This window comes from Rhamphochromis longiceps, linkage group LG7 (assembly GCF_057381845.1).
Source record: "Rhamphochromis longiceps isolate RC_006_pf linkage group LG7, R_longiceps_female_GT1.1, whole genome shotgun sequence".
Lineage (NCBI taxonomy): Eukaryota > Metazoa > Chordata > Actinopteri > Cichliformes > Cichlidae > Rhamphochromis > Rhamphochromis longiceps.
The window spans coordinates 31,967,867-31,983,155 of NC_140563.1; the positions used below are offsets into that span (position 1 = coordinate 31,967,867).

The 15,289-nt window shown below is 40.4% G+C and overlaps 1 protein-coding gene across 2 annotated transcripts in view; it reads left to right on the forward strand.

Annotated features, from left to right (window-relative positions):
* dcc (DCC netrin 1 receptor) overlaps window positions 1-15,289 on the forward strand; it is a 372,740-nt gene that overhangs the window by 331,379 nt on the left and 26,072 nt on the right. The window lies entirely within an intron of this gene.

Genomic DNA, 15,289 nt, shown 5'->3' on the forward strand with positions numbered 1-15,289 from the left:
GGAGTTTTTCCTTTCTACCATCTCCAAGTGCTTTCTCATAAAAGGTCATCTGATTATTTGGGTTTCTTTCTAGTACTGTACAGTCTTTACCCAAGGAACTTTATATTGTAGACTGTTGTTTTGATTTGGTGCACTGAACTGAATTATCTGATTATAGATTATCAGTGATTGTTGTTGTTTCTTTGCTTAAGGAATGATGGATTCAATTCAATTTTATTAATATATTTCGATTTTATTGACACCAAATAATAACAACAGTTGATTCACTGTGCTTTCTAATGTGATGTAAAGACCCTACAATAATACAACAAACTCTTCTCTCCTGGGCACACGTGGTGAAGCTGAGAGCAAAGGACAGAAACTAGCACAAAAGGACATCAAAATAAAGTAGAGACTGTTACTCTGACCTAAAATAAACTGAGTGGATGTAGGTGAATAAAATATTCTTTAACCTCCTAAGACCCGAACTCTTCCACGGCATGCATTTTTAATTTCTCTTTGATATTTGAGCATATTGGGGCCCGATGAATGTAAAAAGAAAGAATTACCAGATTTTTTTGTTTTTACCTTATTTTTGTTTTTATGAAAAATAAGAGCCACATATGAGGATATTTGTTTAAAATTTTGATAGAACAGTAGCAGCATATCAGGCCCTTGTAGAGCAAAATTGAGTATTTTGGTCTAAATAACCCAAAATGTGATGTCCACATATGTGGACGCCAGGTCCTAGGGGGTTAAGTTAGTATATTCATTTTCTTTCCACCTTTCTTGGAGAGGTACAAATTTCCATAACTGTGGCAGACCACGCAGCCAATCTGCAACAAATTTCTATAAAAAATAACACCATTAATAAAGTTTTTATAAAGAAGATTAGAGTAACAATTGTCATGTAAAGCTGTGAATTATATGTGTAGAACATGTGTTTAAATTTCAAAATATAATGATTAACCAAAGCGCTTGTGCTCTGTTCTTTTGCATTAAAGTGTCCGTAATTCTTATTGATTCCAACTTATGTATATTTACTAGAATGAAAAGGTCTTTGAATCCTTCACAGTACAAAGCATGCTTAGATTATGAAATGCCAACAGCTTTGTACCATTCCTCTACTGAACCACTAGCAGCACAATAAGTAAAGTTTGTCTTGTAATAATGACACTTTTTTTAAATTCCTCTTCTGCTTTGCGTCTGCAGCCGGTCCCTAAGATGCAGCCTCTTGCTGATTGGTTTGTCAGATTCCAGTGACTTTGTGTTTAAGCTGGGTCTCTCTAGTGAGCCTCTGTGCTTTGCTTAATATTTTATTCAGAGAAGTTGAATGCATTAGCCTCAGGCTTCTACACTGTGTGTGTGTGTGTGTGTGTGTGTGTGTGTGTGTGTGTGTGTGTGTGTGTGTGTGTGTGTGTGTGTGTGTGTGTGTGTGTGTGTGTGTGTATTTGTAGAATGATATACTGTAACTGGCCTTGACATTAGCCAGAGGGTTGGATCTGATCTGGACCGACCTTCCTCTGTTCTTTCATTCACTTTTTATGTTACCTGTCGGTTTCTCCATATTCCATATATCAAATCTCCCTCTCTCTCTCTCTCTCTCTCTCTCTCTCTCGCTCTCTCCCTCTCTCTCCCTCTCTCTTGCTCTCTCAGGCATTATGTTTGACCAAAAAAAATGTTGGTCTCATGGGAATCAGAGTCCCCTCTGATTCTTTTTACTGGTGTTCTCAGTCAGTCACCATGTTGGATTGAAATATCTTAAAAATATGAGCTGGGTTGAAATTTTTCACAGTTATCCAAGAAGAACAGAAAATAAAACCTCCCGGCTTTGCTCAGTACCTGATTTTTCTCAATGTCTGTCATCAAAACTCATTTTTGTGGCTTCCTGGCAAAGAATTCAAGCAACGCAGCGGCTGTGAACCTGTCTGCGCAGTTGTTGAGTCCTGCCACATCTTAAAGACCTCACAAGATGATATTATTCCAGTAAAACAGTTCACTCTCAGACTGCAGGCTTACTTGTAGTTCTAAAGCTAGATAAACAGGCAGCGGCTTCAGCTATTAGGACCCTCTCCTGTAGAACCAGCTCCCAGTGTGGGTTCAGGACAGGTGTAACAACTTTGTAACAGGCCCCGGGGTAGATACTAGGGGTGCAACGATACACAAAATTCACGGTTCGGTTCGGTTCGATACTTTGGTGTCACGGTTCGATATTTTTTTCAATACAAAAAAAATGTTCATGCCTTTTTAATTTGTCATTTATTAAAATTATAAATATATATTTTAACTCAAAAGTACAGTTTTTAAATTTAACCCTAACCCTTGTGCGTGTTTTTTATTTTGACAGCGAATGCGCACCTGCGGACCACTTATGTGCAGCCCTGGTTATTTAGCTCGTCATATTGCAGCCACAGAAATTCTTTTGTCCATGAAACCATAAAGCTGCACTTTCTTTTTGCCTTATAGTCTGATTTGTCATAACTTCTCCGTTTTGTGGTAAGCTTTTCTTTGGCTGTCACTTCTTCACCCTGACCTGTCTTATTTGGCTCAGCAGAACTAAAATATATATCTGTCTGTGAAGGTTCTCAGTCATCCAGGTCATCGTAGTCAAATATATATCCTGCTGCTTTTACACCGCACTCACATAAGCTCAGCGATTCTCTGCGCGATCAACCTCTCACATGTTTAAGCTTGCTGCTGGAGATTTCACTTGTCATGTTTGCATAGTAAGCTAACAATTAATAAGACGATGTCAGAGGAATTGGTGCACAAATTATCATCACTCACAGATCAGTGCTGTCGCACTCTATACACAGTTCACGCGATTGCAAAGTGAAAGCAAAAAAACAAGCGCAAATTCAAACGCGATTTCAATATGTCACATATTGACAGTGGCTCACCGATGCCAATGACATAATTACCCAGCTACATTTCTGAAAGAATGCAAAAGCATTGACATATATTTTTCCTTCCTACAATAGCCCGACGGGCAGGGAAGAGATAGATTTTGGTAGCCCGACTGAAAAAATCGCTAGCTCCGGGACGTCGGGCTAGCGATATTGCGAGCCCTGTATCTGATTGAGGAATCACTCATCTTTGGAAAAGAGAGTTTATTACAGAGAAATGTCTCTTTCCAAAATAAAAGCTATACTATCCGCTTCTTCTGGGCTATATTCTCAGCAGCATATTAAACATATAAGGAGAATCATGTGCTAACAGCTGTCTAAATGACTCGGCTAAAGTTAGTAGCATGCTTGCTTGTTTTTTTCTGCTTCCACTTGTCTTTGCACTAGGATGATGTCGGCGTAAATGTGCAGTCATATTCGTTGTGTTCCCACTAGTGCTTTCAGGTTAATCTCGTTGAAATGACCTTAACGCCACAACACGGCAAATCTCCGTTAACGAGCTACCGCGGATCGCCCCGTGCATGGGGCTAGACGACCAACACTTAACGAGCTAACTGCGCTAACACACTAGCTCCCACCCATGTAATTGAGCATTGCATGGCACATCCAACATACTGTTTTACTTTAGTCCATGACTCGCTTACCTTCAGGGTCATACGTCACATGAAAACCAAAATAATTCCAAACGCCAGATCTGAATGAGGGTGGGGGAGGTACATGTTGCAAGGAGAGCTTAACTTCTGTCTCGCTAGCTTGCCCTGCGCTCTTCCTTCTGACGATGCTGTCTGTGTTGAGCGCTCAGTGAATCTGCGTTCGACTACTCCGCCTAGGCTGCACTGTCGAGCCTAGGCGGAGTAGTCGAACGCAGATTCACTGAGCGCTCAACACAGACAGCATCGTCAGAAGGAAAGTTGATAAAATAAATTAAAAATTTTGTATTGTTCGATACATATGCGTACCGAACCGAAAGCACTGTATCGAACGGTTCAATATCGATACGAATATCGTTGCACCCCTAGTAGATACCCAAGCAAACACACACACACACACACACACACACACACACACACACACACACACACACACACACACACACACTGTGTATAACAGTAATCAAAAGTAACTGTAGCATCTTTCCAGCTTCCGATCAGCACCATGGACAGCAACTGGGTAACACAAGGTTTCCTTTATGATTTATAGTCATGGCATGTTCTTCAACCACAAGCTGAAACAGATTTAACCTCCCAAAAGTCATTAAACACAAGTGGAACATCTATCATCATGGAAGAAAGAGATTATTAACCACAGATCCTGACGGGCTAACTGGGCCAGTTCAACGTAATAAACAAGTACACTCATTTAGTTTTTCTTTTTGTTTGGCTTATTAAATGTCATTCACAACGCGACTGCACCGACTCTATGATACATTTGCCCAAGAACAAATTGTCGCATAGCTGACATCAACTGGTCACAAACCTTTTCCATAAATGACAAATTTTCCTCAAATTTCCACAACTGTTTTTGTTTTTTTCAGTAGGTTCAGGAGAAAAACATCTCTACTTTGAAAAGTCATACTTTCCATTTTGACAAAGCTAATGGTTATGGCTGCCTCAGGTCAATCATTGCTTAGTTATGCCTCTGGGTGGAATGGAGACTTCCCATAATGCACTGAGCACTTTGCAGCCACTGTTAATCCGGTTGTTCAGTCTGATGTCACTAGCCGTGTCTGGGTCTAAACTCCGCTGCAGGTCCACATATCAAACGATCACTATGGCATTACTGAGAGTTGAAGAACTGTCTAAAGTCTTTCATCTTTAATAAAATGATCAGCGTTCTGCTCTACCAGGTGTAACAATTGAGTTTAACATCCAGGCATCCATGAAAACGGAATTTATGACATTTAACGGAGTTAGAAGTTAGCAGGGAGTTAGCTCGTTAGCTTCTATCTAAATAAAATATAGCATGTCCTGACTGCGGGGTTTTGGAAACAAATTAAAACGTACAGCTCTGCTATCACGTCCAACATAAATGAAGACAGAAAACTAAACAGCAGTGACGTTTGTAGGGTTACTGAAGTTGGGCTAGCTGGTATATAATGATGTGCTACGTGACCGCTAGCGACACAGCTATGTTAGCATAATATAAACAAGCTAACTTTTTTTCCACTCGATAAAAGTTACCATGAGTGTTCTCGGTGGTCAGGAACAAATGTAATCACATGGCAGGATGCTGTAAAAGGACAAAACTTCAGCCAGGAGAACAACTGAGATTATTCATCCACAATACGAGGTTAGTCATTCATATACTGCTGCATGGGCTGGGCTGTAGTTACATGCTAAGGTTTTAAAAACTGAGCTTAAATAAATGATTAGCGGTAATAAAAGCCGAGGGAGGTCAACAGGGATCACTGACTGTTTTAGGAGCTTTTTGAGATCAAATAGAAGAAAATACAAAACATTAAACATGTTAACAACACAAAAGCCATATTAAACGCAGACTACTTTAGACCCGGAAGTAGGATTCGTCGCGTCATCACTGAACAACCGGATAGCATTAGCTTTAGCTTTACTCTCTTCTATAGTTTGTGTTGTCGTCCTGTTTGCTGTTCCTGGTCTCTCTCTGCTTCTCTTTCCTGCTTATCTTTTGGCTCAAACCCCAACCTTCTACCTGAGGTCTCTTCCTGTGAAAACTTATCTTTAGATTCTTGGCCCTCTTGGTCTAATGCTGTAAGGTCTTTGCTTTGCGATATAAAGCGCCTTGAGACAACTGAACTGGCACTATGTCAGTGAAATAGTTGGAGAGGCGACTGAGACGTCAGAACTCTACAGGTGGCACTAAAGTGAGTTGTCAATCAGAGGTCAGTCACTTGGCTCGGGGATGAGATGAGTACCTCAGCAACTGCTCATCTGACATTATTTCACTTGTCGTTGCAACAAGTCACTGAACTTTATTGACTATCTCTGGTCTCATCACTCCTGACTTCTGCCCTTCTGAGCTTGATCAGCAGTTTCATCGTGAATGTCAGTACCCTACAATAAAGGTAAATAAAGTCAAGCTAACTAATATAATTTCTAATAATCAGGACTTCTCCCAGCTGAATTTTTAAAGCTCTGGTTAATATTAGATTGCACATCACTATGTGGTTCTACCATGTCGTTTTAAAACTTGTAAGTCCAGAAAGTGTTCCCCATGAGATTTTAGAAAATGAAGTATACTGGAGGCAAGAGCACCACTCCTCTTAGACATTCCCTAATTCCCTCTCGGTTTTCTTTACTTTACTCTTTCTTTGTCCTTTGTCTCACTTGTTCACTGTCTTTTTTAGCTCTTTCTGTCCCTCTGCGCCTCATCCTGTCATACTGTCTCTGGTAGCCTGCAGCAATGAGGAAAGGGGGGGGCGTCTTACAGTACATGTGATCCCTGGGCTCCGTTTGTATGTGTGTAGCTGTATTTGTTGTGCATTTCCTCTTTTGTTAGGTGTGTATAACCTCTGTGTGTGTGCGTGGGTGTATACAGTTCCATTATGGCTCTGTTTACATGCCCAGGTGGCCTCAGATTAACATTGATTTTTGGCTCCTGGAAATCTTTCGCTGAGAAATCGCAAGCCTGGGGCGACAACTCCGAGAGACCTGCCGCTCGCCCCGTGACCCCGCCCACCCTTACTTTAGCCTCCTCCCTACAACAGAGCCTCAAAGCTAGGCAGCACTACCTCTATTCCCCACCCCCCTCCAGGGAGAAAAAACATACCAGTGAGCGATGGCTTTTGATGTTCATTGTTGGTCTTGTTTGTGTGTTTATCCAGGTCTGAATGACTCCCTGGGTGAAAATAATGAGATGTTTTCATGGTATAATTGGATTGTTTGGGTGAGACAGAAAAAGAGAGAGGGGAAGAGAGAGCATGTGATGGAGCATGTGTGAGATTATGTAGTTTTCTTTAGATCAGGGGTGTCAAACAATGCAGCCCAGGGGACAGAACCTGTGCACCAATGGGCTAACTGGAGGGGTTCATAAAACATGAAGTAATTGCTTGCTTTTTATTTTAGTAAAACTGACTATTATTGCCAGTATGTTGATGCCAGCATTAGCCTGCTAAAAAAAGTAAAAATAAATAAAATATTTAATTTAAAAGCATTTCTAGATTTAAAACTCCTTCAAAAATCCTAAAGGCATAAAATAAAATTTTTGTTTCACTTACAAAATTTCTACATGTGGAGGTTTTATGCCTTTCCACTGTGATCTGTAAATTTAAATGTGCATGTCATGGCAACAAACTCCATGGATGTGGAAAAACTGAAAATGTACATATTAGGCTTATTAACCCTCTCAGGCTCAAATTAAACTTTTTGTTGCTAATGCACAACCAAGTCCTGCAGTGGTACTTCTGAGTAAAAAAACCTCATAAAATATATATGTGGGGTAATCAGGTTGTTAGTTCTTAACTGTTGCAAATCTGCAACGCCTGCCTTGAGAGGGTTAAAACATACTCAGTAAAATGTGTATTCCTCCAACCTTCACTGTAGGCTGCTAACCAATGATTGACATCACAGTCGCTTTTATGTACAGTTTCTGCTCAACTCAAGGATTAAAGATGAAGGACTTTAGAAAGCAGGACTTCTGAAAGCAGTATATCTTGAGCAAGAGGTCCAAGGAGACTGGTTGGCCACCACTGGTCAGAAGAGAAAAATTTATGTTTCCTGATCTATTAGCTGAGGCCGTTCAGTTGTAAAAGTTTTGCATCAAGAGGTGCGACTTTTAGTTTGTAGAGCAATGATCTCCATTTCCTGTTTGGGTCACATTTTCTTAAGATTAATTGCCAGTCTGAGAGTCGTTGGCAAATGTTTGTAAGTAGGTGGGGGTTTTCCATGGAAACTATGGGTGAATGCAGCTATCTGCTAGCAATCAAAGCAATGACAAGGAGGTTTTTGGTGCAGCACCCAGTTACAGCCAACAACACTGAGCCCAGCCTCTTGGCCACTGGTCATGGAATACACATTTTTACCTGCCAACCAGAGGTTGCTACAGTGCTGCTGACAGGTCTCTTGGTCTGCATGACGTTCAGCGTTGTAAATCCAACCTCCTTCAGGCTTCTTTCTTGAAATATCCATGTTGCATCTTTCAAAACGATGTGATTGAATCATAAGTGAATGCTGTCAGCAGCTTCTATTTTTGACCTTCAGCTGAAGCAGACCACAGAAACCTCCACCGCTCTGCTCACTTATTTTATATCACTTTATAAATTGAGACCTTCTTCTCTTTTTAAATGGAGTCTCCAAAGCCCATCTGCAGACTAAAGTGTGATGGTGGGCAGTTATTCACCTAAATTGGCCTGAATGTGCGGTTTAATGCTGGAAGCTGTAATGGGATTGTCTGACTCAGTGTCTGATACTGAGAAAAGACATTACAGCCACAGCTGGAGGCAGACACAGAGCCAGCTGTGATGGATGTTTTTAAGGGCACACCTTCATCTTGCCTCAGAGGAACAGTGATATTACCAATGAAAAGCTCTGGTGCTTTAAAATGGTTATCTGTAGCAATTGAATGGTCGTGTTAGGGCGGAGAAAGAAACGTGTTTTATTTTTTTTATATTCTCAAATCATCCATTTGACGACTCGTTTTCTAGGGATTGGAATGATTGCTACCCTTCACTATACAAACGGCATGGTAGTTTATTCTAAGGGTGACGCTACAGAAAATATCAGGGGTTGGTAAAGTCATTATGGTTGAATGTTTAGCAAAAATATATTGGTGCAGTCAAGAAAAAACTAAGAACAGGATCTGAAACGGTGAAACACTGACCCACACTGACAAATAATTCATGTTGTATAATTATCATTTCATCATCATGCAGATAAAAGACAGGTCAAAGCTGTGATCTCGTATTCTTATGACCTTTTACTGGCCACATCATGTTAGAGATGAAAGATGAAGGTGTTTTGAAAGACTGTACCTGCAGGCATGCAGAAATTGTGATGGGGGTTTAGAAGAGGATGGAAGAGGGAAGAGTTGGTCTTCAATCTGCAGTTTGATCAGACATGGTGAGGTGATCAGGATGTGCTCTGAGGCCTTAAAACATCAAAGGCTTCATACTCACTTTGTAATATTCAAATTAGAAAGTTTAAGGTACTTCAAGTCTCATTTTACAGAAGCCAGTTTTTACCAAAAAGACAGGAAAATAGGATTAACAAAACCTGATTAAGGGGCATGAAAAAATGTTAATGAGATGTTTTGCTCACAAAAAATCATATTGAATCTTTTTATGAGGTATTAACTTATCAATAAAGTTGACTAAAACAATATCATAGGGTAGCAGGCTGTTATCGATATTATGAGATTTTGTCATCATGTAGAGATACTAAGAGAAGTTGATGTGAAGTAAAAAATTCTTACTAAATCAGGAAAATAATAACACTAACTTCTGACATACATTGATACCGTATCAGTATCGTAATGTTATAAATCGCCCTGCGATACACTGGTGACTTGTCAAAGGTGCACTTGGTGTTTCGTCTTAGGCTCGTCTGGGATAGGCTCATATGAAAATGGATGGATATTACACAAAAGGAGAAGCACAGTTTTACAAAATCCAAATTAGAAAAACAGTTATATAAAACAAACAAACAAACAAAAAATACAAAGTAGAAAAGAGTTTTAAAAAGGAACAAATGTATGAAGTAGGACAGATTTTCCATCTCTTTTTCTGTGGCTGCAGAGCTGAATACAGCCTGTCCAGTAAGTGGTGCTGCGGGTGGTCGGGGTTTCCATGATGGATAACATTTGACTTCCTCTACACGACAGCCACAGTCATTTGGATGACCTTTGCATCAGCTGATGGAGGAATCCAAATAATGTATTGATTCAAACTGAATTCAGACTGAACCACATCCATCTGCACTTATTTATTTTCGGCATACTGCCAGAAATAAGTGCAGACTGAAATATCCATCTGCTTTAGATAACCAGGTCCCTGACTGAATTGTAGCCAGCTCTGAATATAAACGGCTTTCTGTTTCAGAGTTTCTCTCCAAATCTTGAATAGAAACTCAAAAAACTATGATGGCAAGATTGTAATATGCTAATATAATAACATAAAAGATAAAATTAAGATAATAAAACAGTATAAATAAATTCTAGATAAAGTACCAAAAGTCCACATTTTAAATTTGAATATAACTTTGAGATGTTATACTTTACAGTTTTGTAGTATTCCCAGTTTTTGTATCCCACTAGTAATAATAATAATAATGATAGTAATAATAATAGTGTTACTGTTAATTTTTTTTCTTCTGCACTTTCTGTTTTTTTGTTTCTTTTCATCGTAGAAACTGACCTCCATATAATTCAAGTAGAAGAAAACTATTCTAAGCCTTGGATCACAGAAATCATTGGTCAGGTAGCTAGAGACACGCATGGGTCAAACCAGACAGAAAACGGGAAAAAAGGTAAACAAGCAGACAAAGAAACATAAAACTTTTCTATGAAACGGACCAGACGTCGTCTGACTCCCTCCAGAGATGCGATATCTTCTCAAAGACAAGTTTTTGTTTTTTTTTGTTCTCCAGATCAATAACCCCGCCCCTTCCATCTTCATCTCCTATTGCTGTAAATCTTTCCATCTTTGCTTTCGACCCAAAAGCAGACACAGACACCTCTGATGTGACCCCCGTCGGGCATTTCACACCTCCACTCCTGCTTGTCTGGTAAATATATCCACCTCTCTCTGAGCAGACGAGCCATGGGTCCCCCCACCTCCGCCCCCCATCCCTCTCTGACAAACCCCCTGAGGGTGAGCTAGGCACCGTGAAACTCTCTTTTATGGCTTTCTCCACTGTGGATGTGTAACCTTTGCTTCAGCTTTATAGTGCGGCAGCTCATTGTGTTTTTCCACATTTTTTTCTTTTTTTTTTTTTTTTCTGGAGCTCAGTTCAGTTTGGATTCGGTCTGACAGCAGCGTGCTGAGAAGTCATACAAATGCATTTGGTCGTGCTTCAGTTGGAAATGAAGCTGGCAGCAATTTCTCCACCAGACGTAGAGACATTCAGAGCCGCACAAGGTCAGTATTACTGTGAAAGCCGGACTGAAAAATACAGACTCAAAGCCACTCTGGTGCCCGTCCAAGGTCAGTACACTCCACAAGTCTAGATGAAAAATGCTAAGCATATTTATATTTTTAGTTCCCTTCTTTCAGCTCTGGCGGGTGAAAAATGCAAACATACAGGTGGTCAGGTTCAAATTGTATACGCAACCCAGTGTAAATGACACCTGACTGTTGTAGCCACACTTCTAAAAGATATTTTAAAAAATGACAAAACAAGCTCATATTCAAAGGAAAAATAAGGTAATTGAAGGCAAGGCAAGGCAAGTTTATTTGTATAGCACAATTCAACAACAAGGTGATTCAAAGTGCTTTGAAGGATCAGTGGTGTAGCAATCTCTGTTTACACTTATTACAGTATAACTGTGCTAGCAGCATAAATCAGCTTCACTCATTTGCAAAAATTGTAGAAACCCCGATAATTGGTCAACTCCATTGATTAAACACAGTTAGATCAGAGAGCCAGGCCAGCACTGAGCCAGCACTGTCAACTTTTGTTGACAGTGTGCACATTTTGACACCAATTTTGTTTCTTTCAATCAACAGCCAGCATGACTGCAGTGTTTCTCTAATCCCAAAAGAGTTATACTTCCAAAGCCAGTTTTGCTTTTATAATATGATAAAAAGGACTTTGCTGCCTTCTTTACAAATTGTGTATATTCTTTGTTGAGCGTGTGGACAGTTGGTGTCGTACTTCTGTTGTTCGTACAATTACCTGTTTTCCCATTTTGTGCTTTAATAAATTACTGAGTACACAGTATAACGTGAAGTTTTCTACACCGTTAATGTTTAAAGTAGTTTAAAACTTGGCAGTCTCCGGTGTAATCCACTCCTATCAAAGATGTTCCAGGTGTTTTGTTTCTCAGGGAGCAGAATAGATGTATCGATCAAGTGAAGTGAAGTAGTGCAGGGCAGAGAATGGAGGAGGGGGCTGTGGGTGGAAGAAGCCTCAGGACGTCTTCAGATATGAGGAGGCTATTCAGGGACTCAGGGATGAGGAAAAAAATGTCTTTGGTCTCCAGTTTTTTTCTTTTCATCACCTTCGCTTTGTAGTGCGTATGGGGGGATCTTTCAATTTCCTGTTTGTATTGTGGAGACAGCAATTACATGTATTTATTTATATATTTTGTCTTTTATTCATTAGTTTGTCTTCTGCTTGAAGGCCAGTTTTATTTTGTTCCTAGTTGCTTTCTTTCCTTGTTAGTTGACTTTGTGGTCCATTCCAAGTATTTCTATGTTTACATTTCATTTTTATTGACTAAGAGCGATGGACTATACGAATTGGAAAGTGTTAGATGAATGGGTGGATGGATTTTCATGCAGATGAGTGAATGGCTCAGACTCTAAATCTGTTTGCAGTCTGATGGCTCACTTAGTTACATGTGAATTTGTCATTTAGAGCAATCAATAGGAGCTCTGTGTTATCAGGTCAAACTACAGACTACATGGAGGTCAGTATTAAAAAGCAATTTTCAGGAAACAAGCCATTCTGCAAAACAAGGCCTGGCCTGATTATCTATTAATAAAATTTCACTTTGTGGAACAGCTCAATAGTAACTGCAGGCCACAGAGCCTCAGGCAACCAGACTTATAGCCAAAAGAGGAGAAAGAGCATTAGAACCTTTAATTGCTTTGACTAATACTTTTGAAGTCTGTAGTACCCCCTAGTGGCCTGCCCAGTTAGCAGTTCTAGGTACTACCAGAGGATAAGTACCCACTTGGGATATCCCCTGGAAGTCAATAACTTCCGAGCCATTTTTTTCCATTTGCATAAATGCCTCTAATATTTTTAGGCAGCTGTAGCTTAGGAGGAAGAAGGGGAAGGCCAGTAATTGGAAAGTTGGCAGTCACGTTGAAGTGTCCTTGGGTGAGATATTGAACCCGAATGTGCCTTCACTGCATCCATCAGTGTGGGATCATTTTATTCTGTGTGAGCAGTGTTGGGAAGGTTACTTTTAAAATGTATTCCAATACAGAATACATGCCCCAAAATGTATTCTGTAACGTATTCCGTTACGTTACTCAATGAGAGTAACATATTCTGAATACCGTAATTGTCGGGCTATAAGCCGCTACTTTTTGCACAAGCTTTGAACCCTGCGGCTTTTAGTCAGGTGCGGCTTTTCTATGGATTGTCCATGATTTTTGTCATATCGTAAGACGATTTGTTTTGTTTGTTCCGCAGTTGTACGGCACTACGTTGCCTGGCAGAGGGCATGTGATCAGACACACAGTATTGGGGTTCAAGAGTGGTATGTTGGTCACGTGTCCATCCGCCAGGCAACATAGTGCCGTACAAGTAGCGCGAAAAACAAACTTCAAATTAACGCTACGCGTTCAGCGGGAGTCGTGGATGACGAGCGGCGATAAACTTGCGAAAAGCAAGTTATGCTCAACTCCACTGGTGGAACCTGACAGCGTGGAAAAGTGTGAAAACATCCATGATCACCAACGGATTTCAAAGGGCTGGACTGCTGCATTATGGAGAGGAGGACACCGCCATGGCCCTTCAGAGGGTGTTCAACTCTGACACTGACAACGAGGATTTCTTTGGTTTTGTAAGTGACAACGAATGAAAGAAGCTGAGAGTGGATGACGTAGCCATCCTGAGCCTGTTCGTATCCGACACTGGAGGAGAGGACTTTGGTGGTTTTAGTGCGCAGGAAGAAGAGAAAGATGGTGGTGAATGACTGACCTTTCTTCTTGTTAAAGCTGTGTCACTGCACCTGAGCCTAAAAGGTAGGCCGAATCTATTTTTCTGGTGTGCTGTAGGTTATTGTTATGTACTACATTTGTTACTCATTTATGAAGCACAGTACATGTTTCGTACTTGTAATTACCGCTACTTGTATATATACCTAAAAAGTTATGCAAATATGTACCCATAACTTGTTTTTCAAAATATTAATAAAAGGGGTGTGTCTCCAAACAGCCATCTCTTTCCTGACAATTCCCTTTGTGCATATTCTCTTACATATGATAAGTCAACATTGAAACACCTGCGGCTTTTGGTCAGGTGCGGCTAATGTATGTACAAAACAGGATTTTCCCCTGATTTTAGCTTGTGCGGCTAATATTCAGGTGCGCTTTGTAGTCCGGGAAATACGGTACTTGGATTACCTAATATATTATCATGCTGTTTACAACTACATGAATGTACTATTGCTGTGATTTATTACTGTTACTGAAGGTCCGCGGCTCCGAACCGTAGTAAAGGGACCTCTGACTAATACGTGCTCCGTGTCGGGCTCGTAGCCAAAAACTAGCTTTACTTTGTTGTGGTCAACTTTGCTTGCGAGAGACAGAGAGAGGCGTTGAAAGGCTGCTCCAACAGAACTTATTGTTTTTGGAGGAAAACACGAACACGGTGTACAGTCGAGTCTTAATAGCTTACTTACAACTGGGCTCGTCAGGCACTCTTCTTGGCTGCAGTGGTTATTATTATATTTACATGCTTCCAGCTCCCGTTTTTGCTCAATGACAGCTCGTACTTTTCCTTTCTTTCTCCCTCCTCGCGCTCACAGACACATAACGTGTATGGCAGTCCATTCTCCCTGCAACACGGACTGCACTGCCTATGATGCTACATTCTTTAGAGCTATACCGGTAGCATTCTGCCTGTTAGCTTAGCACAACAACAACAAAAAGGCCTCTCTCACCCAGGAAACACGCAGAGAGAGAGCGTCACCCTGTAACCATGGCAACCGTAACGCTGCCACCTGGAACAACAGAACATAGCAAACAAAACCCAAACAGGCCTGACCCGCCACAATATGAAACAGGAAAATACCGCCGTGTAATCCATTTATTTCAGCAAAGTAACTGTATTCTAAATACCACCTTTTTAAACGGTAACTGTAACGGAATACAGTTACTCATATTTTGTATTTTAAATACGTAACGGCAGTACATGTATTCCGTTACTCCCCAACACTGTGTGTGAGCACTCATACTACACACACATAAAGTACTATGGATGTGTGTGTGAACAGATGAGTGTGGTTTGTAGATAAAAGTGCGTTGAGTGTCCAACAAGAAAAAGTACCATGCAAGTACTCATCCATTTTAGAGAAACTCTAAAGTGATGCAATACCTGGCCAGCAGTCGGCAATACAAAGGTAACTGTTGAGGTCCTTTCTTTTTTTTCTTGTCGTCTTGTTTCAATCTTTGTTTTTTGTCTGCAGTTATTTGTTTTGTTTCTTTGTGGTGGATTCCTAGTAGCAAGTCAAAGAATATAATACTACCAAAGATTTTTATGTTTCATTCAGTGTTTCCCATCAACACTGTTGAAATGGGTTTCTTCTGAAAACAAACC